The 27,578-nt window shown below is 42.0% G+C and overlaps 14 non-coding genes across 14 annotated transcripts; all 14 read left to right on the forward strand.

Moving 5' to 3' along the window:
• The first annotated feature begins 911 nt into the window (after positions 1–911).
• trnav-cac (transfer RNA valine (anticodon CAC)) lies at positions 912–984 on the forward strand. The gene has a single exon. It is a non-coding gene; the product is annotated as a tRNA-Val (tRNA).
• Positions 985–6,780: 5,796 nt separating this feature from the next.
• Positions 6,781–6,853, forward strand: trnav-aac (transfer RNA valine (anticodon AAC)). The gene has a single exon. It is a non-coding gene; the product is annotated as a tRNA-Val (tRNA).
• A 663-nt stretch (positions 6,854–7,516) lies between these two features.
• Positions 7,517–7,589, forward strand: trnav-aac (transfer RNA valine (anticodon AAC)). The gene has a single exon. It is a non-coding gene; the product is annotated as a tRNA-Val (tRNA).
• A 3,667-nt stretch (positions 7,590–11,256) lies between these two features.
• trnav-aac (transfer RNA valine (anticodon AAC)) lies at positions 11,257–11,329 on the forward strand. Its single transcript has one exon. It is a non-coding gene; the product is annotated as a tRNA-Val (tRNA).
• A 513-nt stretch (positions 11,330–11,842) lies between these two features.
• Positions 11,843–11,915, forward strand: trnav-cac (transfer RNA valine (anticodon CAC)). Its single transcript has one exon. It is a non-coding gene; the product is annotated as a tRNA-Val (tRNA).
• A 1,424-nt stretch (positions 11,916–13,339) lies between these two features.
• trnav-aac (transfer RNA valine (anticodon AAC)) lies at positions 13,340–13,412 on the forward strand. Its single transcript has one exon. It is a non-coding gene; the product is annotated as a tRNA-Val (tRNA).
• A 1,174-nt stretch (positions 13,413–14,586) lies between these two features.
• trnav-aac (transfer RNA valine (anticodon AAC)) lies at positions 14,587–14,659 on the forward strand. The gene has a single exon. It is a non-coding gene; the product is annotated as a tRNA-Val (tRNA).
• A 513-nt stretch (positions 14,660–15,172) lies between these two features.
• trnav-cac (transfer RNA valine (anticodon CAC)) lies at positions 15,173–15,245 on the forward strand. Its single transcript has one exon. It is a non-coding gene; the product is annotated as a tRNA-Val (tRNA).
• Positions 15,246–15,833: 588 nt separating this feature from the next.
• trnav-aac (transfer RNA valine (anticodon AAC)) lies at positions 15,834–15,906 on the forward strand. Its single transcript has one exon. It is a non-coding gene; the product is annotated as a tRNA-Val (tRNA).
• Positions 15,907–16,419: 513 nt separating this feature from the next.
• trnav-cac (transfer RNA valine (anticodon CAC)) lies at positions 16,420–16,492 on the forward strand. The gene has a single exon. It is a non-coding gene; the product is annotated as a tRNA-Val (tRNA).
• Positions 16,493–17,916: 1,424 nt separating this feature from the next.
• trnav-aac (transfer RNA valine (anticodon AAC)) lies at positions 17,917–17,989 on the forward strand. Its single transcript has one exon. It is a non-coding gene; the product is annotated as a tRNA-Val (tRNA).
• A 513-nt stretch (positions 17,990–18,502) lies between these two features.
• trnav-cac (transfer RNA valine (anticodon CAC)) lies at positions 18,503–18,575 on the forward strand. Its single transcript has one exon. It is a non-coding gene; the product is annotated as a tRNA-Val (tRNA).
• A 763-nt stretch (positions 18,576–19,338) lies between these two features.
• Positions 19,339–19,411, forward strand: trnav-aac (transfer RNA valine (anticodon AAC)). The gene has a single exon. It is a non-coding gene; the product is annotated as a tRNA-Val (tRNA).
• A 513-nt stretch (positions 19,412–19,924) lies between these two features.
• trnav-cac (transfer RNA valine (anticodon CAC)) lies at positions 19,925–19,997 on the forward strand. Its single transcript has one exon. It is a non-coding gene; the product is annotated as a tRNA-Val (tRNA).
• Positions 19,998–27,578: the final 7,581 nt, after the last annotated feature.

Raw genomic sequence — 27,578 nt, forward strand, 5'->3', positions numbered from 1 at the left:
CAGGTCCATCCTGTTTCCATTGATCATCCTTAGATGTTTCTTCAACTTGATAGGAGTCCACCTGTGGTAAATTCAAATGATTGGTCATTTCTGCATCATTGAAGGTACCCAAGAACACAGTGGCTTCCATCACTCTTAAATGGAAGAAGTTTTGAACCACCAAGCAAGCCTCTTCCAAGAGCCGGCGGCACACAATAATTCCCGGCTTCTCAAGCCTTATTGCTTAATTAATGGACTATGTAATTTCTGATATCATTAGGTTCTGAGAGCGATAAATGTCCCACCCAGCCAAAGTCAGCCACACCCTTTGAATTCCACTCATTAGGTTTCCGTAGTGTAGTGGTTATCACGTTCGCTTAACACACGAAAGGTCCCCGGTTTGAGACCGGGCGGAAACATATTTTAAAAAATTGGACAGTAAGCCTATTCACTTAGGACTTGGTCCCTATTTCGGAATTCATGCTTTTCCTTCGCACTTCTCAATATTTGCTATTCAGACATACCTTTTTTAGTCGCGTAACGCACTCTGCATGTGTGGCTAGCTTGGGCGCTCTGAATACATTCCTGCTACGTGTGGTCTGAGGTCCATAATGATTCAAATAGTTTACCATGCCAGGGTAAGCCGACAAGAGCCACAGCCCTTATTTCAAGTGTTTTTAAAATCCCCCGTGGGGAACATGAATGGTGGAAAAACGATTGGAACCATTTTCCTGTTTGACCGCTAGTTTTTAATGGGTATTATGGCTCTTTCTGTGGTACTCAATTTGGGATATTATGTGAGGTAGACTTGCGGGCATTCCTAATATTTTCCACAACTTCCTCTTTTTGTATTGTAGTTTCAGTATTGTAGTGGTTATCACGTTCGCCTCACACGCGAAAGTCAGTCACACCCTTAGTATTCCACACATTAGGTTTCCGTAGTGTAGTGGTTATCACGTTCGCCTCACACGTGAAAGGTCCCCGGTTCGAAACCGGGCGGAAACAATTTGTAATATTCAATATTTCGCAATGCCCAGAGGCTAACAGTTGAGGATTGTCTAAACCTTGCTGTCTACCTCTCCGACCTGTGGATCAATGTTGCCATTTTTTGGGGGACCTCCTCCGTGCGATCTGTATGAATGTGACCAGACTGACAGCTTCTCTGAGCCAGGCAAATTCATTTATCAGGGTCATTGTAATGGATATATCCAAATAAATGGCAATATAATCCAAGGTAAAACAAACAAAAATGTAGATTGTTTTCTGTCATTACAGCTGCTTGATGTGACTGCTAGTTTTTAATGGGTACTATACACAATACCCCATAATGACAAAGCGATAACATATAGTTTTTCTTCATGAAAAAAATATTCAAAAAAAAAACTTATTTACATACGTTTTCAGACCCTTTGCTATGAGGCTGGAAATTGAGCTCAGGTCCATCCTGTTTCCATTGATCATCCTTAGATGTTTCTTCAACTTGATTGGAGTCCACCTGTGGTAAATTCAAATGATTGGTCATTTCTGCAGCATTGAAGGTACCCAAGAACACAGTGGCTTCCTTCACTCTTAAATGGAAGAAGTTTTGACCCACCAAGCCTCTGCCAAGAGCCGGCGGCACACAATAAATCCCGGCTTCTCAAGCCTTATTGCTTAATTAATGGACTAAGTAATTTCTGATTTCATAAGGTTCTGAGAGCAATAAATGTCCCACCCAGCCAAAGTCAGCCACACCCTTTACATTCCATACCTTAAGGGAAGATTTCGGCAGGTGCCGTATGGTTATTGAGAAAGTCCATATTGGAAATGTACGGTCCCTTACTAGACGTCCGAAATCGTTTGTAAAAGTCGCGGACGGCGTCGGGCCGAGCGGCAGGGCCGGACCTACCGGGAAGTCATCAAATGAACTTTGTTATTTGGTCATTTTACCGCTGTCCCGGAAATTCCCACAAGAGGGCATAAGCAATCATATTGCTATTGGACAAAACATCACGATTCACGACGGGGCCTTATCTCGAAAACTGAAAATATTTCAAAGCCGAAACTCGGTGAGCGTAGGTTTGGCATAATGGGCAGTTGGCCCCGAACAAGATGGCGTCTAGGCCTCAACGGTTTTTGAGTTATGGCCATTTATCTGGGATTAAAGGTCCAAAATGAAAATAGAGAAATTATTTTTCCACTTCACGTCAAAGTCAAGGAGCCTCCGGTGTCAATAAAAAAACAACCAGCCATTTATCTATCGTCATTTAAGAGAAATCGTACAACGACAGATTGGTGATGTTCACGGATAGGTGTTTTTTTTTCAACGGTTACAGATCCAGTTGCAGGGTGTTCTTACGAATCTTTTTAAAGTGTGCTGCGGAGCTCTGCGAGATTTCTGTGATTTTCTATGATTTTCTGAAATAACACACACTCACTAAACCCTCCGTAAATAACTCAGTTCTTAACGTAAAGACTTAAAACTCAGGATTATGTAAAGGCATACCCCAATCAGGATATGAGTTTATTTATAGCTTCCTGTGCCAACCGGAAGTGCCTTAAAAGGTCAGATCTTTTCAAAACTTCATATGTGTGATTAGGCAACCCCCATAAACTGTAAGTCAGTCATTTCTCCCAACAGATGACAAAGAAAAGCTCTCTCTCACACACACACACACAGAAACACACACACAGCAAGGATGGAGTGACAAAGTGCGGTGCTTAAAGACACACAAAGCCTACAATGGCATTTCCATATTCTCTAGGCCGTGCCGAGTTCAACAAGATGCCCCGCTTGACCGTAGCTCGCTCGGTCTAAGCACAGCGACCATTAGAAAAGTAGGCCCAAAATGAAGGCTGGCCCTCAATGTCATTTGCTTTTGGGTGACAGTGAGAGAACCATTAAGGTGAGAAGCACAATTCGACCTCAGGAACGTACCTGAGGTCCTCCCGATCCGTGCAAGCCTAACCTTGACCGTGTGGCATTAACCCTTAACAGTTAAAAGAAGGTGTTTACATCAAACAGTTTGCATTGACTTCTCTCCCCATAGGAATACATTGCCTGCACCTCTAAATTCAACCTGAAGCCTATGTGGGTTATGAATGCCTAATGAACCTGTCTTCTATGACAGTCCATCAGACCACTATGAGGTCGACCTGTGTCGATTCTAAGCTTCCTGGAGCAAACGGAAGTGGTTAAATTGACCCAAAAGGTGTTTTGATGTACATAACCTTCAAAGGTGAAAATGACTACATTCAACCCTGTGTAGATCGTAGATCAGTCAATTCTTAACTTAAAGACTTAAAACTCAGGATTCTGTAAGTGTCTATGTCAATCAAGACATGTGTTTACTTATAGCTTCCTGTGCTAACCGGAAGTGCCTTTAATTGGGTCACACTGTCTGTTTTGAAGGGTTAGAAAATTCACATCTCTCCAAAACTTCATATGTGTGACTAGGTAACCCTCCTAAACTGTAAATCAGTCATTTCTCCCAGCAGATGTCAAAGAAAAGTTCTCACACACACACACACAGCAAGGATGGAGTGATAAAGTGCGGTGCTCAAAGACACAGAGAGCAGGCAATGGCATAAACATAATCTCTAGGCCGTGCCGAGTTCAATGAGATATCCCGCTTGACCGTAGCTCGCTCGGTCTAAGCGCAGCGACCATTAGAAAAGTAGGCCCAAAATGAAGCCTGCCCCACAACGTCATTTGCTTTTGGGTGACAGTGAGAGAACCGTTAGGGTGAGAAGCACAATTCGACCTCAGGTACGTTACTAAGGTCCTCCCGATCCGTGCAAGCCTAACGTTGACCGTGTGGCATTAACCCTTAATAGTTAAAAGAAGGTGTTTACTTCAAAGAGTTTGCATTGACTTCTTTCCCCATAGGAATACATTGCCTGCACCCCTAAATTCAACCTGAAGCCTATGTGGGTTATGAATGTCGTATGAACCTGTCTTCGATGACAGTCCATCAGGCCACTCTGAGGTCTACCTGTGTTGATTCTAAGCTTCCTGGACCAACCGGAAGTGGTTAAAATCACCCTAAAAGTGTTTATTCATACCCTGCCTGCAGTTTGATAGACATAGTGCATTCAACCCTGTGTAAATTAGTCAATTCTTAACGTAAGGACTTAAAACTCAGGATTCTGTAAAAGCATACCCCAGTGAGGATATGTGTGGACTTATAGCTTCCTGTGCCAACTGGAAGTGCCATAATTGGTGTCTCAGGGGCTGTTTCGAGGGGTTAAAAAAGTCAGATCTTTCCAAAACTTCATAGATGTGATTAGGCAACCCCCATGAACTGTAAATCAGTCATTTTTCCCATAAAATTTCAAAGGAAAAATAAATCACACTAAAACACAACTTGGATGGAGGGACATATTGGGTTGTGTAGAGACAGACAGTGACTGCAATAGTTAGCTTTGTTCGAGCTAAAAAAGAACCGTCAGACCTAGAGTTCCGAAACTTTAGAATCCTGTTCTAGACCTCCGGTCGATAGTGCGTGGTGAGTTAGGTGGCTCTAGAAGGTTCTCGGACCGAGAAACAGCCTCGTACATTTGCAATGACTTCAATTCATTTTGACCATTACGAAAATGACAACATTTAGAAAAGTCTCAGAGACACAAGACTAGGTGCATTGCGACCGTCTCGGCCCATAGAGACGGAACCCAACGTTTCTGTCCGATAGCTCATTCAAGGACCCCGTAGCAAGTCATGGAAAAAGTGGATTTTCAGCACCAATTAGGGTTTTGCTCGGACACCAAATGAACGATCGAGCCGAAACTTGGGATTCGGGGTCGCCTCAGCTAGGCCTACACATAACATAAGAAATGGACCCGCAGCTAGAACGTAACTACGTGTTTTATGTTTTTTTTTATGGTTTGAACTGAAGGCGTTGTGAATTTTGGGCCAGCTCTGAAGTATGTGATAGTTGGCTACTAAATGAGTTGGAAAAAGTGGGTTTGGTGTCAGTTTGTATCAGTTTGGTTTCAGAATGATATCTAATTGACTGATGGACGGTAACTTGCTGGTGACTCTTGTCCATTTGCAATATGTTTAAACAGTGAGGTACCATCACCAAAGTGACATTCTGAAATCAACCCTAACGAGCGACTGAGATGAACCAGAATCACTGCCCAGCCATCCCGAGTTCATCGGGCCAGTCAATTTCACATTCCTGCAGGATTTTTATAGCATGACAAATTCGTGATGGTACCTGCCCATTGAACCATATTGCAAATGCACAGTGACTTTGCAAAAGTAAGAAAACATAAACAAATGGACATAATGAAATCACCATATTTTTATTTTTGGGTTACCAGTTGCACAACAATGCACGTGCATTTGCAATATGATTCAACAGTGAAAAAACATCACAAAATGGACATGATGAAGTCAACACAACGAGCGATGGAAAGGAGCAACTATCACTGCCAGGCCTTCCCGAGTTCATCTGGCCAGTCAATTTTGCATTTCTGCAGGATTTTTGAGCATGTCAAATTTCTTATGGTAAATGCCCATTGAACCATATTGCAAATGTACATGCACTTTGCAATATGATTCTATAGTGAAAAAACATCACCAAATGGACACGATGAAATCAACACAACGAGTGATGGAAAGGAACAACTATCACTGCCCGGCCATCCCGAGTTCATCAGGCCAGTCAATTTAGCATTTTTGAGCATGTCAAATTTCTTATGGTAAATGCCCATTGAACCATATTGCAAATGTACATGCACTTGCAATATGATTCTATAGTGAAAAAACATCACCAAATGGACATGATGAAATCAACACAACGAGTGATGGAAAGGAACAACTATCACTGCCCGGCCATCCCGAGTTCATCAGGCCAGTCAATTTTGCATTTTTGAGCATGTCAAATTTCTTATGGTAAATGCCCATTGAACCATATTGCAAATGTACATGCACTTGCAATATGATTCTATAGTGAAAAAACATCACCAAATGGACATGATGAAATCAACACAACGAGTGATGGAAAGGAACAACTATCACTGCCCGGCCATCCCGAGTTCTTCAGGCCAGTCAATTTTGCATTTCTGCAGGATTTTTGAGCATGTCAAATTTCTTATGGTATTTGGCCCCAAAAAAAGTGACTTTTGACTTTGACTTTTGACTTCCTATGAAATCATATTGCAAATGGACAAATCATATTCCTTATGCACAAGTAAAAAAAAATATGATAATACAATTTTACAAATGTATATTCATATAGTTCTTAAGCATGATGAATTGACATAAAATCGAAACAATTTCGAAAAATGGTCCAGAAAGCACTTTTTTACGAGGGTGATAAGTTTAAATAAAAGTTCACATTTTCGACTTTTGACTTCCTATGAAATCATATTGCAAATGGAAAAAACATATGCCTTTTATGCACAAGTAAAAAAAAAAATGTATGCTAATAAAATTGGACAAAAGTATATTCATACAGTTCTTACACATGTGTAATTGACAAAAAAAATCTAAAGAATTTCGAAAAACGGTCCAGAAAGCACTTTTTTAAGGGGTGATAATTTTTGACAAAAAAACTCATTTTTTCAAAATTTTGCTTTTTGATGTTGACTTGAGGTCCATTTCCAATATGAAAAACCACAGTGGAGCGCACTCGCCACCTGTTGGATTTTTGAAGTTTTACAACTGGCAATTGCCATTTGGCATTTGCAATCAACTTTGCATGAATCAACGCCGAATTGGATGGTATTGACCAATGTGTATATGGTTTGTCCGATGCCAATGATTTGCCATTAATTTTTTTCCACTTCAGGGGGGACTTCCCTTACACTTGTTAGGTTTCCGTAGTGTAGTGGTTATCACATTCGCCTAACACGCGAAAGGTCCCCGGTTCGAGACCGGGCGGAAACACATTTTAACAAATTGGACAGTAAGCCTATTCACTTAGGACTCCGTCCCAATTTCGGAATTCATGCTTTTCCTTTTCCTCATGCAAATTCATTTATCAGGGTCATTGTACTGGATATATCCAAATAAATGGCAATATAATCCAAGGTAAAACAAACTAAAATGTAGATTGTTTTCTGTCATTACAGCTGCTTGATGTGACCGCTAGTTTTAATGGGTACTATACACAATACCCCATAATGACAAAGCGATAACATATAGTTTTTATTAATGAAAAAAATATTTAAAAAAAAACTTATTTACATACGTTTTCAGACCCTTTGCTATGAGGCTGGAAATTGAGCTCAGGTCCATCCTGTTTCCATTGATCATCCTTAGATATTTCTTTAACTTGATTGGAGTCCACCTGTGGTAAATTCAAATGATTGGTCATTTCTGCAGCATTGAAGGTACCCAAGAACACAGTGGCTTCCATCACTCTTAAATGGAAGAAGTTTTGAACCACCAAGCCATTTCCAAGAGCCGGTGGCACACAATAATTCCCGGCTTCTCAAGCCTTATTGCTAAATTAATGAACTAAGTAATTTCTGATTTCATTAGGTTCTGAGAGCGATAAATGTCCCACCCAGCCAAAGTCAGTCACACCCTTTGAATTCCACTCATTAGGTTTCCGTAGTGTAGTGGTTATCAAGTTCGCTTAACACGCGAAAGGTCCCCGGTTCGAGACCGGGCGGAAACATATTTTAAAAAATTGAACAGTAAGCCTATTCACTTAGGACTCGGTCCCAATTTCGGAATTCATGCTTTTCCTTCGCACTTCTCAATATTTGCTATCCAGACATACCTTTTTTAGTCACGTAACGCACTCTGCATGTGTGGCTAGCTTGGGCGCTCTGAATACATTCCTGCTACGTGTGGTCTGAGGTCCATAATGATTCAAATAGTTTACCATGCCAGGGTAAGCTGACAAGAAACACAGCCCTTATTTCAAGTGTTTTTAAAATCCCCCGTGGGGAAGATGAATGGTGGAAAAACGATTGGAACCATTTTCCTGTTTGACCGCTAGTTTTTAATGGGTATTATGGCTCTTTCTGTGGTACTCAATTTGGGATATTATGTGAGGTAGACTTGTGGGCATTCCTAATATTTTCCACGACTTCCTCTTTTTGTATTGTAGTTTCAGTAGTGTAGTGGTCATCACGTTCGCCTCACACGCGAAAGTCAGTCACACCCTTACTTTTCTACACATTAGGTTTCCGTAGTGTAGTGGTTGTCACGTTCGCCTCACATGCGAAAGGTCCCCGGTTCGAAACCGTGGGGAATCATTTTGTAATATTCAATATTTCCCAATGCCCAGAGGCTAGCATTTGGTTTGAAACAGTTGAGTTTTGTCTAAACCTTGCAGTCTACCTAGATTATTTTCTGTCATTACAGCTGCTTGATGTGACCGCTAGTTTTTAATGGGTACTATACACAATACCCCATAATACCCCGTAATTAGCCCAAGATGGCGTAGCAGTAGGTCGTCCTGTCCTGTCGTGTCCCTGTATATATCGTTTATTTTTCGTTTTTTACATATTTTCTCCACATATCTCTTTGAAAACATTTTGCTAAACCCTAAGCTTCCAAATACTCTCCTGCAACCCGACTCACCCAATGTAGCTATTTTTCCTAAAGTATTTATATTTACTTCGGGACCCCTCAACTGAAGCTAGCCAGCTAACCAGCGGGTATGCTAGCGGTCTCCAGCTAACCGGTCATCAGCTAACCTGTAGTTCGGAAAGCTCTCGCCTGTTCGTACAACGCGACTTTAACCAGAGCACAACGGACCTATTTATTTTTCATCCCCGGATTCCCACCACAAATGGAACATCTTTCAGCTGGATTTTTCAGCAACTAGCTATCTAGCTAAACCGCAACCTCGGATTACTCCTGGCTAGCGTTTCCACCCACTTAGCTTGAAGCTAGCCCGGCCGTAGCACCTGTGCTACTCCTGAGCTACAATACCCGGGCCCACGACCGGTCTACCGATGTCATCGCATGAAGAGGAATAAACAGACTCACCCCATCGCGACGTCCCCCAAAGGCTAACTCTCTAGCCCTCGCTATCTCCCTGCTTGCTAATTCGGCCTGCTAACTGCTAGCTTGTCCAGCTCCGGCCCGCTAACTGCTACCTTGTCTAGCCCGGGCCTACAAACTGTTAGCTTGTTAGCACAGGCCTGCTAACCGCCTGAATCGCCGCGTCTCAAACGCTCACCGGACCCATATTTACTTTTTATCTCTTTTGACTTTTAATTTGTTTATACCTTCCGGAAACCTGCCTCACCCAATGTGATACGGAATCACTATTATTTTTTATTTATTTTTAGAACACACTCAAGAACCTCCAGAAGCTAACCAGCTAACTAGCTACAAGCTATTTAGTCATTGTTAGTCTTTTTTTAACCTGGATAACACTCGCCAGGCCAGCTTCCCTGCCCCATCCACCGCTGCCCCCTGGACACTGATCTCTTGGCTACATAGCTGATGCACGCTGGACTGTCCATTAATCACGGTACTCCATTCTGCTTGTTTGTTCTATCTGTTGGCCCCGTTGCCTAGTCTACGCCATTTTACCTGCTGTTGTTGTGCTAGCTGATTAGCTGTTGTCTCACCTACTGTTTTAGCTAGCTTTCCCAATTCAACACCTGTGATTACTGTATGCCTCGCTGTATGTCTCTCTCAAATGTCAATATGCCTTGTATACTGTTGTTCAGGTTAGTTATCATTGTTTTAGTTCACAATGGAGCCCCTAGTTCCACTCTTCACGCCCCTGATAACTCCTTTGTCCCACCTCCCACACATGCGGTGACCTCACCCATTACTACCAGCATGTCCAGAGATACAACCTCCCTCATCATCACCCAGTGCCTGGGCTTACCTCCGCTGTACCCGCACCCCACCATACCCCTGTCTGCGCATTATGCCCTGAATATATTCATTATGCCCTGAATATATTTACCCTAACTCTGTAAACAAGGGCACCCTCATAGACGTCATCCTGACCAACTGGCCCTCCAAATACACCTCCGCTGTCTTCAACCAGGATCTCAGCGATCACTGCCTCATTGCCTGTATCCGCTACGGAGCCGCAGTCAAACGACCACCCCTCATCACTGTCAAACGCTCCCTAAAACACTTCTGTGAGCAGGCCTTTCTAATCGACCTGGCCCGGGTATCCTGGAAGGACATCGACCTCATCCCGTCAGTTGAGGATGCCTGGTCATTCTTTAAAAGTAACTTCCTCACCATTTTAGATAAGCATGCTCCGTTCAAAAAATGCAGAACTAAGAACAGATACAGCCCTTGGTTCACCCCAGACCTGACGGCCCTCGACCAGCACAAAAACATCCTGTGGCGGACTGCAATAGCATCGAATAGTCCCTGTGATATGCAACTGTTCAGGGAAGTCCGGAACCAATACACGCAGTCAGCTAAGGCCAGCTTCTTCAGGCAGAAGTTTGCATCCTGTAGCTCCAACTCCAAAAAGTTCTGGGACACCGTGAAGTCCATGGAGAACAAGAGCACCTCCTCCCAGCTGCCCACTGCACTGAGGCTAGGTAACACGGTCACCACTGATAAATCCATGATTATCGAAAACTTCAATAAGCATTTCTCAACGGCTGGCCATGCCTTCCGCCTGGCTACTTCAACCTCGGCCAACAGCTCCGCCCCCCCCGCAGCTCCTCGCCCAAGCCTCTCCAGGTTCTCCTTTAACCAAATCCAGATAGCAGATGTTCTGAAAGAGCTGCAAAACCTGGACCCGTACAAATCAGCTGGGCTTGACAATCTGGACCCTCTATTTCTGAAACTATCAGCCACCATTGTCGCAACCCCTATTACCAGCCTGTTCAACCTCTCTTTCATATCGTCTGAGATCCCCAAGGATTGGAAAGCTGCCGCAGTCATCCCCCTCTTCAAAGGGGGAGACACCCTGGACCCAAACTGTTACAGACCTATATCCATCCTGCCCTGCCTATCTAAGGTCTTCGAAAGCCAAGTCAACAAACAGGTCACTGACCATCTCGAATCCCACCGCACCTTCTCCGCTGTGCAATCTGGTTTCCGAGCCGGTCATGGGTGCACCTCAGCCACACTCAAGGTACTCAACGATATCATAACCGCCATCGATAAAAGACAGTACTGTGCAGCCGTCTTCATCGACCTTGCCAAGGCTTTCGACTCTGTCAATCACCATATTCTTATCGGCAGACTCAGGAGCCTCGGTTTTTCGGATGACTGCCTTGCCTGGTTCACCAATTACTTTGCAGACAGAGTTCAGTGCGTCAAATCGGAGGGCATGCTGTCTGGTATCCGGCGTCCCACCCAGCCAAAGTCAGCCACACCCTTTGAATTTCACTCATTAGGTTTCCGTAGTGTAGTGGTTATCAAGTTCGCTTAACACGCGAAAGGTCCCCGGTTCGAGACCGGGCGGAAACATATTTAAAAAAATTGGACAGTAAGCCTATTCACTTAGGACTCGGTCCCAATTTCGGAATTCATGCTTTTCCTTCGCACTTCTCAATATTTGCTATTCAGACATACCTTTTTTAGTCGCGTAACGCACTCTGCATGTGTGGCTAGCTTGGGTGCTCTGAATACATTCCTGCTACGTGTGGTCTGAGGTCCATAATGATTCAAATAGTTTACCATGCCAGGGTAAGCTGACAAGAAACACAGCCCTTATTTCAAGTGTTTTTAAAATCCCCCGTAGGGAATATGAATGGTGGAAAAACGATTGGAACCATTTTCCTGTTTGACCGCTAGTTTTTAATGGGTATTATGGCTCTTTCTGTGGTACTCAATTTGGGATATTATGTGAGGTAGACTTGTGGGCATTCCTAATATTTTCCACGACTTCCTCTTTTTGTATTGTAGTTTCAGTAGTGTAGTGGTTATCACGTTCACCTCACACGCGAAAGTCAGTCACACCCTTAGTTTTCCACGCATTAGGTTTCCGTAGTGTAGTGGTTATCACATTCGCCTCACACGCGAAAGGTCCCCGGTTCGAAACCGTGCGGAAACATTTTGTAATATTCAATATTTCCCAATGCCCAGAGGCTAGCATTTGGTTTGAAACAGTTGAGTTTTGTCTAAACCTTGCAGTCTACCTAGATTATTTTCTGTCATTACAGCTGCTTGATGTGACCGCTAGTTGTTAATGGGTACTATACACAATACCCCATAATGACAAAGCGATAACATACATTTTTTATTAATGAAAAAAATATTTAAAAAAAAACTTATTTACATTCGTTTTCAGACCCTTTGCTATGAGGCTGGAAATTTAGCTCAGGTTCATCCTGTTTCCATTGATCATCCTTAGATGTTTCTTCAACTTGATTGGAGTCCACCTGTGGTCAATTCAAATGATTGGTCATTTCTGCAGCATTGAAGGTACCCAAGAACACAGTGGCTTCCATCACTCTTAAATGGAAGAAGTTTTGAACCACCAAGCCTCTTCCAAGAGCCGGCGGCACACAATAATTCCCGGCTTCTCAAGCCTTATTGCTTAATTAATGGACTAAGTCATTTCTGATTTCATTAGGTTCTGAGAGCGATAAACGTCCCACCCAGCCAAAGTCAGCCACACCCTTTGAATTCCACTGATTAGGTTTCCGTAGTGTAGTGGTTATAACGTTCTCCTCACACGCGAAAGGTCCCCGGTTCGAAACCGGGCAGAAGCATTTTGTAATATTCAATATTTCCCAATGCCCAGAGGCTAACATTTGGTTTGAAACAGTGGAGGTTTGTCTAAACCTTGCTGTCTACCTCTCCGACCTGTGGATCAATGTTGCCGTTTTATGGGGGACCTCCTCCCTGCAATCTGTATGAATGTGACCAGACTGACAGCTTCTCTGAGCCAGGCAAATTCATTTATCAGGGTCATTGTAATGGATATATCCAAATAAATGGCAATATAATCCAAGGTAAAACAAACTAAAATGTAGATTGTTTTCTCTCATTACAGCTGCTTGATGTGACCGCTAGTTTTTAATGGGTACTATACACAATACCCCATAATGACAAAGCGATAACATATAGTTTTTATTAATGAAAAAAATATTTAAAAAAAAACTTATTTACATACGTTTTCAGAACCTTTGCTATGAGGCTGGGAATTGAGCTCAGGTCCATCCTGTTTACATTGATCATCCTTAGATATTTCTTTAACTTGATTGGAGTCCACCTGTGGTAAATTCAAATGATTGGTCATTTCTGCAGCATTGAAGGTACCCAAGAACACAGTGGCTTCCATCACTCTTAAATGGAAGAAGTTTTGAACCACCAAGCCTCTTCCAAGAGCCGGCGGCACACAATAATTCCCGGCTTCTCAAGCCTTATTGCTTAATTAATGGACTAAGTAATTTCTGATTTCATTAGGTTCTGAGAGCGATAAATGTCCCACCCAGCCAAAGTCAGCCACACCCTTTGAATTTCACTCATTAGGTTTCCGTAGTGTAGTGGTTATCAAGTTCGCTTAACACGCGAAAGGTCCCCGGTTCGAGACCGGGCGGAAACATATTTTAAAAAATTGGACAGTAAGCCTATTCACTTAGGACTCGGTCCCAATTTCGGAATTCATGCTTTTCCTTCGCACTTCTCAATATTTGTGATTCAGACGTACCTTTTTTAGTCGCGTAACGCACTATGCATGTGTGGCTAGCTTGGGTGCTCTGAATACATTCCTGCTACGTGTGGTCTGAGGTCCATAATGATTCAAATAGTTTACCATGCCAGGGTAAGCTGACAAGAAACACAGCCCTTATTTCAAGTGTTTTTAAAATCCCCCGTGGGGAATATGAATGGTGGAAAAACGATTGGAACCATTTTCCTGTTTGACCGCTAGTTTTTAATGGGTATTATGGCTCTTTCTGTGGTACTCAATTTGGGATATTATGTGAGGTAGACTTGTGGGCATTCCTAATATTTTCCACGACTTCCTCTTTTTGTATTGTAGTTTCAGTAGTGTAGTGGTTATCACGTTCGCCTCACACGCGAAAGTCAGTCACACCCTTAGTTTTCCACGCATTAGGTTTCCGTAGTGTAGTGGTTATCACATTCGCCTCACACACGAAAGGTCCCCGGTTCGAAACCGTGCGGAAACATTTTGTAATATTCAATATTTCCCAATGCCCAGAGGCTAGCATTTGGTTTGAAACAGTTGAGTTTTGTCTAAACCTTGCAGTCTACCTAGATTATTTTCTGTCATTACAGCTGCTTGATGTGACCGCTAGTTGTTAATGGGTACTATACACAATACCCCATAATGACAAAGCGATAACATACATTTTTTATTAATGAAAAAAATATTTAAAAAAAAACTTATTTACATACGTTTTCAGACCCTTTGCTATGAGGCTGGAAATTTAGCTCAGGTCCATCCTGTTTCCATTGATCATCCTTAGATATTTCTTTAACTTGATTGGAGTCCACCTGTGGTAAATTCAAATGATTGGTCATTTCTGCAGCATTGAAGGTACCCAAGAACAAGGAGGCTTCCATCACTCTTAAATGGAAGAAGTTTTGAACCACCAAGCCATTTCCAAGAGCCGGTGGCACACAATAATTCCCGGCTTCTCAAGCCTTATTGCTTAATTAATGGACTAAGTAATTTCTGATTTCATTAGGTTCTGAGAGCGATAAATGTCCCACCCAGCCAAAGTCAGTCACACCCTTTGAATTCCACTTATTAGGTTTCTGTAGTGTAGTGGTTATCACGTTCGCTTAACACGTGAAAGGTCCCCGGTTCGAGACCGGGCGGAAACATATTTAAAGAAATTGGACAGTAAGCCTATTCACTTAGGACTCGGTCCCAATTTCGGAATTCATGCTTTTCCTTCGCACTTCTCAATATTTGCTATTCAGACATACCTTTTTTAGTCGCGTAACGCACTCTGCATGTGTGGCTAGCTTGGGCGCTCTGAATACATTCCTGCTATGTGTGGTCTGAGGTCCATAATGATTCAAATAGTTTACCATGCCAGGGTAAGCTGACAAGAAACACAGCCCTTATTTCAAGTGTTTTTAAAATCCCCCGTGGGGAATATGAATGGTGGAAAAACGATTGGAACCATTTTCCTGTTTGACCGCTAGTTTTTAATGGGTATTATGGCTCTTTCTGTGGTACTCAATTTGGGATATTATGTGAGGTAGACTTGTGGGCATTCCTAATATTTTCCACGACTTCCTCTTTTTGTATTGTAGTTTCAGTAGTGTAGTGGTTATCACGTTCGCCTCACACGCGAAAGTCAGTCACACCCTTAGTTTTCCACACATTAGGTTTTCGTAGTGTAGTGGTTATCACATTCGCCTCACACGCGAAAGGTCCCCGGTTCGAAACCGTGCGGAAACATTTTGTAATATTCAATATTTCCCAATGCCCAGAGGCTAGCATTTGGTTTGAAACAGTTGAGTTTTGTCTAAACCTTGCAGTCTACCTAGATTATTTTCTGTCATTACAGCTGCTTGCTGTGACCGCTAGTTGTTAATGGGTACTATACACAATACCCCATAATGACAAAGCGATAACATATAGTTTTTATTAATGAAAAAAATATTTAAAAAAAAACTTATTTACATACGTTTTCAGACCCTTTGCTATGAGGCTGGAAATTGAGCTCAGGTTCATCCTGTTTCCATTGATCATCCTTAGATGTTTCTTCAACTTGATTGGAGTCCACCTGTGGTAAATTCAAATGATTGGTCATTTCTGCAGCATTGAAGGTACCCAAGAACACAGTGGCTTCCATCACTCTTAAATGGAAGAAGTTTTGAACCACCAAGCCTCTTCCAAGAGCCGGCGGCACACAATAATTCCCGGCTTCTCAAGCCTTATTGCTTAATTAATGGACTAAGTAATTTCTGATTTCATTAGGTTCTGAGAGCGATAAATGTCCCACCCAGCCAAAGTCAGTCACACCCTTTGAATTCCACTTATTAGGTTTCTGTAGTGTAGTGGTTATCACGTTCGCTTAACACGTGAAAGGTCCCCGGTTCGAGACCGGGCGGAAACATATTTAAAGAAATTGGACAGTAAGCATATTCACTTAGGACTCGGTCCCAATTTCGGAATTCATGCTTTTCCTTCGCACTTCTCAATATTTGCTATTCAGACATACCTTTTTTAGTCGCGTAACGCACTCTGCATGTGTGGCTAGCTTGGGCGCTCTGAATACATTCCTGCTATGTGTGGTCTGAGGTCCATAATGATTCAAATAGTTTACCATGCCAGGGTAAGCTGACAAGAAACACAGCCCTTATTTCAAGTGTTTTTAAAATCCCCCGTGGGGAATATGAATGGTGGAAAAACGATTGGAACCATTTTCCTGTTTGACCGCTAGTTTTTAATGGGTATTATGGCTCTTTCTGTGGTACTCAATTTGGGATATTATGTGAGGTAGACTTGTGGGCATTCCTAATATTTTCCACGACTTCCTCTTTTTGTATTGTAGTTTCAGTAGTGTAGTGGTTATCACGTTCGCCTCACACGCGAAAGTCAGTCACACCCTTAGTTTTCCACACATTAGGTTTTCGTAGTGTAGTGGTTATCACATTCGCCTCACACGCGAAAGGTCCCCGGTTCGAAACCGTGCGGAAACATTTTGTAATATTCAATATTTCCCAATGCCCAGAGGCTAGCATTTGGTTTGAAACAGTTGAGTTTTGTCTAAACCTTGCAGTCTACCTAGATTATTTTCTGTCATTACAGCTGCTTGCTGTGACCGCTAGTTGTTAATGGGTACTATACACAATACCCCATAATGACAAAGCGATAACATATAGTTTTTATTAATGAAAAAAATATTTAAAAAAAAACTTATTTACATACGTTTTCAGACCCTTTGCTATGAGGCTGGAAATTGAGCTCAGGTTCATCCTGTTTCCATTGATCATCCTTAGATGTTTCTTCAACTTGATTGGAGTCCACCTGTGGTAAATTCAAATGATTGGTCATTTCTGCAGCATTGAAGGTACCCAAGAACACAGTGGCTTCCATCACTCTTAAATGGAAGAAGTTTTGAACCACCAAGCCTCTTCCAAGAGCCGGCGGCACACAATAATTCCCGGCTTCTCAAGCCTTATTGCTTAATTAATGGACTAAGTCATTTCTGATTTCATTAGGTTCTGAGAGCGATAAACGTCCCACCCAGCCAAAGTCAGCCACACCCTTTGAATTCCACTCATTAGGTTTCCGTAGTGTAGTGGTTATCACGTTCTCCTCACACGCGAAAGGTCCCCGGTTCGAAACCGGGCAGAAGCATTTTGTAATATTCAATATTTCCCAATGCCCAGAGGCTAACATTTGGTTTGAAACAGTTGAGATTTGTCTAAACCTTGCTGTCTACCTCTCCGACCTGTGGATCAATGTTGCCGTTTTTTGGGGGACCTCCTCCGTGCAATCTGTATGAATGTGACCAGACTGACAGCTTCTCTGAGCCAGGCAAATTCATTTATCAGGGTCATTGTAATGGATATATCCAAATAAATGGCAATATAATCCAAGGTAAAACAAACTAAAATGTAGATTGTTTTCTCTCATTACAGCTGCTTGATGTGACCGCTAGTTTTTAATGGGTACTATACACAATACCCCATAATGACAAAGCGATAACATATAGTTTTTATTAATGAAAAAAATATTTTAAAAAAAACTTATTTACATACGTTTTCAGAACCTTTGCTATGAGGCTGGGAATTGAGCTCAGGTCCATCCTGTTTACATTGATCATCCTTAGATATTTCTTTAACTTGATTGGAGTCCACCTGTGGTAAATTCAAATGATTGGTCATTTCTGCAGCATTGAAGGTACCCAAGAACACAGTGGCTTCCATCACTCTTAAATGGAAGAAGTTTTGAACCACCAAGCCTCTTCCAAGAGCCGGCGGCACACAATAATTCCCGGCTTCTCAAGCCTTATTGCTTAATTAATGGACTAAGTAATTTCTGATTTCATTAGGTTCTGAGAGCGATAAATGTCCCACCCAGCCAAAGTCAGTCACACCCTTTGAATTCCACTTATTAGGTTTCTGTAGTGTAGTGGTTATCACGTTCGCTTAACACGTGAAAGGTCCCCGGTTCGAGACCGGGCGGAAACATATTTAAAGAAATTGGACAGTAAGCCTATTCACTTAGGACTCGGTCCCAATTTCGGAATTCATGCTTTTCCTTCGCACTTCTCAATATTTGCTATTCAGACATACCTTTTTTAGTCGCGTAACGCACTCTGCATGTGTGGCTAGCTTGGGCGCTCTGAATACATTCCTGCTATGTGTGGTCTGAGGTCCATAATGATTCAAATAGTTTACCATGCCAGGGTAAGCTGACAAGAAACACAGCCCTTATTTCAAGTGTTTTTAAAATCCCCCGTGGGGAATATGAATGGTGGAAAAACGATTGGAACCATTTTCCTGTTTGACCGCTAGTTTTTAATGGGTATTATGGCTCTTTCTGTGGTACTCAATTTGGGATATTATGTGAGGTAGACTTGTGGGCATTCCTAATATTTTCCACGACTTCCTCTTTTTGTATTGTAGTTTCAGTAGTGTAGTGGTTATCACGTTCGCCTCACACGCGAAAGTCAGTCACACCCTTAGTTTTCCACACATTAGGTTTTCGTAGTGTAGTGGTTATCACGTTCGCCTCACGCGCGAAAGGTCCCCGGTTCGAAACCGGGCGGAAACATTTTGTAATATTCAATATTTCCCAATGCCCAGAGGCTAACATTTGGTTTGAAACAGTTGAGGTTTGTCTAAACCTTGCTGTCTAGCTCTCCGACCTGTGGATCAATGTTGCCGTTTTTTGGGGGACCTCCTCCGTGCAATCTGTATGAATGTGACCAGACTGACAGCTTCTCTGAGCCAGGCAAATTCATTTATCAGGGTCATTGTAATGGATATATCCAAATAAATGGCAATATAATCCAAGGTAAAACAAACAAAAATGTAGATTGTTTTCTCTCATTACAGCTGCTTGATGTGACCGCTAGTTTTTAATGGGTACTATACACAATACCCCATAATGACAAAGCGATAACATATAGTTTTTATTAATGAAAAAAATATTTAAAAAAAAACTTATTTACATACGTTTTCAGAACCTTTGCTATGAGGCTGGGAATTGAGCTCAGGTCCATCCTGTTTACATTGATCATCCTTAGATATTTCTTTAACTTGATTGGAGTCCACCTGTGGTAAATTCAAATGATTGGTCATTTCTGCAGCATTGAAGGTACCCAAGAACACAGTGGCTTCCATCACTCTTAAATGGAAGAAGTTTTGAACCACCAAGCCTCTTCCAAGAGCCGGCGGCACACAATAATTCCCGGCTTCTCAAGCCTTATTGCTTAATTAATGGACTAAGTAATTTCTGATTTCATTAGGTTCTGAGAGCGATAAATGTCCCACCCAGCCAAAGTCAGTCACACCCTTTGAATTCCACTTATTAGGTTTCTGTAGTGTAGTGGTTATCACGTTCGCTTAACACGTGAAAGGTCCCCGGTTCGAGACCGGGCGGAAACATATTTAAAGAAATTGGACAGTAAGCCTATTCACTTAGGACTCGGTCCCAATTTCGGAATTCATGCTTTTCCTTCGCACTTCTCAATATTTGCTATTCAGACATACCTTTTTTAGTCGCGTAACGCACTCTGCATGTGTGGCTAGCTTGGGCGCTCTGAATACATTCCTGCTATGTGTGGTCTGAGGTCCATAATGATTCAAATAGTTTACCATGCCAGGGTAAGCTGACAAGAAACACAGCCCTTATTTCAAGTGTTTTTAAAATCCCCCGTGGGGAATATGAATGGTGGAAAAACGATTGGAACCATTTTCCTGTTTGACCGCTAGTTTTTAATGGGTATTATGGCTCTTTCTGTGGTACTCAATTTGGGATATTATGTGAGGTAGACTTGTGGGCATTCCTAATATTTTCCACGACTTCCTCTTTTTGTATTGTAGTTTCAGTAGTGTAGTGGTTATCACGTTCGCCTCACACGCGAAAGTCAGTCACACCCTTAGTTTTCCACACATTAGGTTTTCGTAGTGTAGTGGTTATCACGTTCGCCTCACGCGCGAAAGGTCCCCGGTTCGAAACCGGGCGGAAACATTTTGTAATATTCAATATTTCCCAATGCCCAGAGGCTAACATTTGGTTTGAAACAGTTGAGGTTTGTCTAAACCTTGCTGTCTAGCTCTCCGACCTGTGGATCAATGTTGCCGTTTTTTGGGGGACCTCGTCCGTGCGATCTGTATGAATGTGACCAGACTGACAGCTTCTCTGAGCCAGGCAAATTCATTTATCAGGGTCATTGTAATGGATATATCCAAATAAATGGCAATATAATCCAAGGTAAAACAAACAAAAATGTAGATTGTTTTCTGTCATTACAGCTGCTTGATGTGACGGCTAGTTTTTAATGGGTACTATACACAATACCCCATAATGACAAAGCGATAACATATAGTTTTTATTAATGAAAAAAATATAAAATAAAAAAAACTTATTTACATACGTTTTCAGACCCTTTGCTATGAGGCTGGAAATTGAGCTCAGGTCCATCCTGTTTCCATTGATCATCCTTAGATGTTTCTTCAACTTGATTGGAGTCCACCTGTGGTAAATTCAAATGATTGGTCATTTCTGCAGCATTGAAGGTCCCCAAGAACACAGTGGTTTCCATCACTCTTACATGGCCCCACACGTCCCGCTAGGGGTACCCTCCCCCACTGCTCAACTGACACAGTGGCACACAGAACGCAAAAAATATTCTTAGAAATATTTAACCTCCACACATTAACAAGTCCAATAGCTCAAATGAAAGATAAACACCTTGTTCATCTAGCCACCAAGTCAGATTTCTAAAATGTTTTAAGGGGAAAACATAGCACATATTTATGTCTAACCACCACCAAAGATAGGCTAATTTACATAGCCATTTTGTAGAACAATAGATGCAATCACAAAAGCAGGATTAAAAGAAAAATAATTCACTAACCTTTTGAAAATCTTCATCAGATGACAGGAATAGGACATGTTATACAGTACATTTATGTTTTTTTCAATAATATGCTAATTATATCCATAAATCACGGTTTACATAGAAGGTCATGGCCAAAAAATGCTACAACAATGCCCGGAGAAATTATGATAACTCTGCCAGATAACAGAAATACACATCATAAACGTTGACTAAATATACATGTTCTACATATACTTAGAAAGATACACTTCTTCTTAATAAAACAGCTGTGTTACATTTATTTTTAACGTTACAGAATTCGTTCACTTGTCAATAATATGAGACGGCGCTCATAGATTAGCAATATGGCTTCGCTATTTCGGAGTCCACAGAAACACATAATAACCACATAAATCTTCCCTTACCTTAGCCGTTGTTCGATCAGAAGTCGTGGAAGAAGTCATACTTACCAAAACCAGCGTTTCCCTTTCAAATGTGTGTCTTTGGGTTATCAAACGAGACTAATTTCGGCTGAAAAGCACTCAAAAATCTATGGGTTGCGCATCGAAACTTCAAAATTACATATTATATGTCGACTAAACTGGTCAAACTAAGTTAAAATTCGAGCTAAAACATGTTTTAATCATATATAAAAGATATAAGCTCGAAAGGAGAAGCCTACGTCGTTTGGTGGATCTTGGAACAAAAGACAGTATTTGCAGACGCGCGCACGTATTATTGCGTGACCGGAGGGTTTCGCCCCGCCAAAGGGTGAGGGAGCGCGCAATCTTCACAATGACGCGCCCCATTGAAAGAGGACATCGCGCTGAAGAGATAGAAACTGTTTCCAGATCAGTAGCTGGTTGGGAAGGGTGGGGGCGATGACGTCAAAGTTGGGCCAACTTTTCTGATGACAGAAAGAGTTTGGAAGAATGGATGCCCTGTGAGTTCTGCTTTACATAGAGACATAATTTGAACGGTTTTAGAAGCTTTAGAGTGTTTTCTATTCAATAATATTTATTATATGCATATATTAGCAATTTTTTACAGATTTTTTGTCAGTTTACTATGGGCACGCATTTCTCCAACGGGGGCAGTATTCTGCCATAGCCTTAACATACCTTAAGGGAAGATTTCGGCAGGTGCCATATGGTTAGTGAGAAAGTCCATATTGGAAATGTACGGTCCCTTACTAGACGTCCGAAATCGTTTGTAAAATTCGCGGACGGCGTCGGGCCGAGCGGCAGGGCCGGACCTACCGGGAAGTCATCAAATGAACTTTGTCGGACATTCGGTTTCCGTTTTACAAAAATAATAAGATTTTGGTCATTTTGCCGCTGTCCCGGAAATTCCCACAAGAGGGCATAAGCAATCATATTGCTATTGGACAAAACATCACGATTCACGACGGGGCCTTATCTCGAAAACTGAAAATATTTCAAAGCCGAAACTCGGTGAGCGTAGGTTTGGCATAACGGGCAGTTGGCCCCGAACAAGATGGCGTCTAGGCCTCAACGGTTTTTGAGTTATGGCCATTTATCTGGGATTAAAGGTCCAAAATGAAAATAGAGAAATTATTTTTCCACTTCACGTCAAAGTCAAGGAGCCTCCGGTGTCAATAAAAAAAAAACTGCCATTTATCTATCGTCATTTAAGAGAAATCGTACAACGACAGATTGGTGATGTTCACGGATAGGTGTTTTTTTTTCAACGGTTACAGATCCAGTTGCAGGGTGTTCTTACGAACCTTTTTAAAGTGTGCTGCGGAGCTCTGCGAGATTTCTGTGATTTTTTATGATTTTCTGAAATAACACACACTCCCTAAACCCTCCGTAAACAACTCAGTTCTTAACGTAAAGACTTAAAACTCAGGATTATGTAAAGGCATACCTCAATCAGGATATGAGTTTATTTATAGCTTCCTGTGCCAACCGGAAGTGCCTTAAATGGTGTCACAGTGGCATTTTCCAAGGGTTAAAAAGGTCAGATCTTTTCAAAACTTCATATGTGTGATTAGGCAACCCCCATAAACTGTAAGGCAGTCATTTCTCCCAACAGATGTCAAAGAAAAGCTCTCTCTCACACACACACACACAGAAGTACACACACAGCAAGGATGGAGTGACAAAGTGCGGTGCTTAAAGACACACAAAGCCTACAATGGCATTTCCATATTCTCTAGGCCGTGCCGAGTTCAACAAGATGCCCCGCTTGACCGTAGCTCGCTCGGTCTAAGCACAGCGACCATTAGAAAAGTAGGCCCAAAATGAAGGCTGGCCCTCAATGTCATTTGCTTTTGGGTGACAGTGAGAGAACCGTTAAGGTGAGAAGCACAATTCGACCTCAGGAACGTACCTGAGGTCCTCCCGATCCGTGCAAGCCTAACGTTGACCGTGTGGCATTAACCCTTAATAGTTAAAAGAAGGTGTTTACTTCAAAGAGTTTGCATTGACTTCTCTCCCCATAGGAATACATTGCCTGCACCCCTAAATTCAACCTGAAACCTATGTGGGTTATGAATGCCTTATGAACCTGTCTTCTATGACAGTCCATCAGACCACTATGAGGTCTACCTGTGCCAATTCTAAGCTTCCTGAAGCAAACAGAAGTGGTTAAATTAACCCAAAAGGTGTTTTGATGTACATAACCTTCAAAGGTGAAAATGACTACATTCAACCCTGTGTAGATCGTAGATCAGTCAATTCTTAACTTAAAGGCTTAAAACTCAGGATTCTTTAAGTTTCTATGTCAATCAAGACATGTGTTTACTTATAGCTTCCTGTGCCAACCGGAAGTGCCTTTAATTGGGTCACACTGTCTGTTTTGAAGGGTTAGAAAAGTCACATCTCTCCAAAACTTCATATGTGTGACTAGGTAACCCTCCTAAACTGTAAATCAGTCATTTCTCCCAGCAGATGTCAAAGAAAAGCTCTCACACACACACACAGCAAGGATGGAGTGATAAAGTGCGGTGCTCAAAGACACAGAGAGCAGGCAATGGCATAAACATAATCTCTAGGCCGTGCCGAGTTCAACGAGATATCCCGCTTGACCGTAGCTCGCTCGGTCTAAGCGCAGCGACCATTAGAAAAGTAGGCCCAAAATGAAGCCTGCCCCACAACGTCATTTGCTTTTGGGTGACAGTAAGAGAACCGTTAGGGTGAGAAGCACAATTCGACCTCAGGTACGTTCCTAAGGTCCTCCCGATTCGTGCAAGCCTAACGTTGACCGTGTGGCATTAACCCTTAATAGTTAAAAGAAGGTGTTTACTTCAAAGAGTTTGCATTGACTTCTCTCACCATAGGAATACATTGCCTGCACCCCTAAATTCAACCTGAAGCCTATGTGGGTTATGAATGCCTTATGAACCTGTCTTCTATGACAGTCCATCAGACCACTATGAGGTCTACCTGTGCCAATTCTAAGCTTCCTGAAGCAACCGGAAGTGATTGAAATCACCTTATCAGTGTTGATCCATACACTGCCTGCAGTTTGATAGACATAGTGCATTCAACCCTGTGTAGATCAGTCAATTCTTAACTTAAAGACTTAAAACTCAGGATTCTGTAAGTGTCTATGTCAATCAAGACATGTGTTTACTTATAGCTTCCTGTGCCAACCGGAAGTGCCTTTAATTGGGTCACACTGTCTGTTTTGAAGGGTTAGAAAAGTCACATCTCTCCAAAACTTCATATGTGTGACTAGGTAACCCTCATGAACTGTAAATCAGTCATTTCTCCCAACAGATGTCAAAGAAAAGCTTTCACATACACACACAGCAAGGATGGAGTGATAAAGTGCGGTGCTCAAAGACACAGAGAGCAGGCAATGGCATAAACATAATCTCTAGGCCGTGCCGAGTTCAACGAGATATCCCGCTTGACCGTAGCTCGCTCGGTCTAGGCGCAGCGACCATTAGAAAAGTAGGCCCAAAATGAAGCCTCCACCACAACATCATTTGCTTTTGGGTGACAGCGGCGGAACCGTTAGGTTTAGAAGGACAATTCAACCACAGGAATGTTCCTAAGGTCCTCCCGATCTGTGCAAGCCTAACCTTGACCGTGTGGCATTAACCCTTAACAGTAAAACAGGGTTTTTTGATCTCACAAATTACAATGACTTCTCTCCCCATTGGAATACATTGCCTGCACACCTAAATTCAACCTGAAGCCTATATGGGTTATGAATGCCGTATGAACCTGTCTTCGGTAACAGTCCATCAAGCCACTATGAGGTCTACCTGTGTCGATTCTAAGCTTCCTGGAGCAACCGGAAGTGGTTAAAATCACCCTAAAAGTGTATACCCATACCCTGCCTGCAGTTTGATAGACATAGTGCATTCAACCCTGTGTAAATCAGTCAGTTCTTAACATAAGGACTTAAAACTCAGGATTCTGTAAAAGCATACCCCAATGAGGATATGTGTTGATTTATAGCTTCATAATAGTGCCATAATTGGTGTCTCTTGGGCTGTTTCGAGGGGTTAAAAAAGTCAGATCTTTCCAAAACTTCATATATGTGATTAGGCAACCCCCATGAACTGTAAATCAGTCATTTTTCCCATAAAATTTCAAAGGAAAAATAAATCACACTAAAACACAACTTGGATGGAGGGACGTATTGGGGTGCGTAGAGACAGACAGTGACTGCAATAGTTAGCTTTGTCTGAAACTTTAGAATCCTGTTCTAGACCTCCGGTCAATAGTGCGTGGTGAGTTACGTGGCTCTAGAAGGTTCTCGGACCGAGAAACAGCCTCGTACATTTGCAATGACTTCAATTCATTTTGACCGTTACGAAAATGACGACATTTAGAAAAGTCTCAGAAACGCAAGACTAGGTGCATTGCGACCGTCTCGTTCCATAGAGACGGACCCCAATGTTTCTGTCCGATAGCTCATTCAAGGACCCCGTAGCAAGTCATGGAAAAAAGTGGATTTTCAGCACCAATTAGGGTTTTGCTCGGACACCAAATGACCGATCAAGCCGAAACTTGGGATTCGGGGTCGCCTCAGCTAGGCCTACACATAACATAAGAAATGGACCCGCAGCTAGAACGTAACTACGTGTTTTATGTTTTTTTTATGGTTTGAACCGAAGGCGTTGTGAATTTTGGGCCAGCTCTGAAGTATGTGATAGTTGGCTACTAAACGAGTTGGAAAAAGTGGGTTTGGTGTCAGTTTGTATCAGTTTGGTGTCAGAATGATATCTAATTGACTGACGGACGGTGACTTGCTGGTGACTCTTGTCCATTTGCAATATGTTTAAACAGTGAGGTACCATCACCAAAGTGACATTCTGAAATCAACCCTAACGAGCGACTGAGATTAACCAGAATCACTGCCCAGCCATCCCGAGTTCATCGGGCCAGTCAATTTCACATTCCTGCAGGATTTTTATAGCATGACAAATTCGTGATGGTACCTGCCCATTGAACCATATTGCAAATGCACAGTGACTTTGCAAAAGTAAGAAAACATAAACAAATGGACATAATGAAATCACCATATTTTTATTTTTGGGTTACCAGTTGCACAACAATGCACGTACACTTGCAATATGATTCAACAGTGAAAAAACATCACAAAATGGACATGATGAAGTCAACACAACGAGCGATGGAAAGGAGCAACTATCACTGCCAGGCCATCCTGTGTTCATCAGGCCAGTCAATTTCACATTCCTGCAGGATTTTTATAGCATGACAAATTCGTGATGGTACCTGCCCATTGAACCATATTGCAAATGCACAGTGACTTTGCAAAAGTAAGAAAACATAAACAAATGGACATAATGAAATCACCATATTTTTATTTTTGGGTTACCAGTTGCACAACAATGCACGTACACTTGCAATACGATTCAACAGTGAAAAAACATCACAAAATGGACATGATGAAGTCAACACAACGAGCGATGGAAAGGAGCAACTATCACTGCCAGGCCATCCCGAGTTCATCTGGCCAGTCAATTTCACATTCCTGCAGGATTTTTATAGCATGACAAATTCGTGATGGTACCTGCCCATTGAACCATATTGCAAATGCACAGTGACTTTGCAAAAGTAAGAAAACATAAACAAATGGACATAATGAAATCACCATATTTTTATTTTTGGGTTACCAGTTGCACAACAATGCACGTACACTTGCAATATGATTCAACAGTGAAAAAACATCACAAAATGGACATGATGAAGTCAACACAATGAGCGATGGAAAGGAGCAACTATCACTGCCAGGCCATCCCGAGTTCATCTGGCCAGTCAATTTTGCATTTCTGCAGGATTTTTGAGCATGTCAAATTTCTTATGGTAAATGCCCATTGAACCATATTGCAAATGCCCGTACACTTGTAATATGATTCAACAGTGAAAAAACATCACAAAATGGACATGATGAAGTCAACACAATGAGCGATGGAATGGAGCAACTATCACTGCCAGGCCATCCCGAGTTCATCTGGCCAGTCAATTTTGCATTTCTGCAGGATTTTTGAGCATGTCAAATTTCTTATGGTAAATGCCCATTGAACCATATTGCAAATGCCCGTACACTTGCAATATGATTCAACAGTGAAAAAACATCACAAAATGGACATGATGAAGTCAACACAATGAGCGATGGAAAGGAGCAACTATCACTGCCAGGCCATCCCGAGTTCATCTGGCCAGTCACTTTTGCATGTCTGCAGGATTTTTTGAGCATGTCAAATTTCTTATGGTAAATGC

Source organism: Oncorhynchus kisutch, unplaced genomic scaffold (assembly GCF_002021735.2).
Source record: "Oncorhynchus kisutch isolate 150728-3 unplaced genomic scaffold, Okis_V2 scaffold998, whole genome shotgun sequence".
NCBI lineage: Eukaryota > Metazoa > Chordata > Actinopteri > Salmoniformes > Salmonidae > Oncorhynchus > Oncorhynchus kisutch.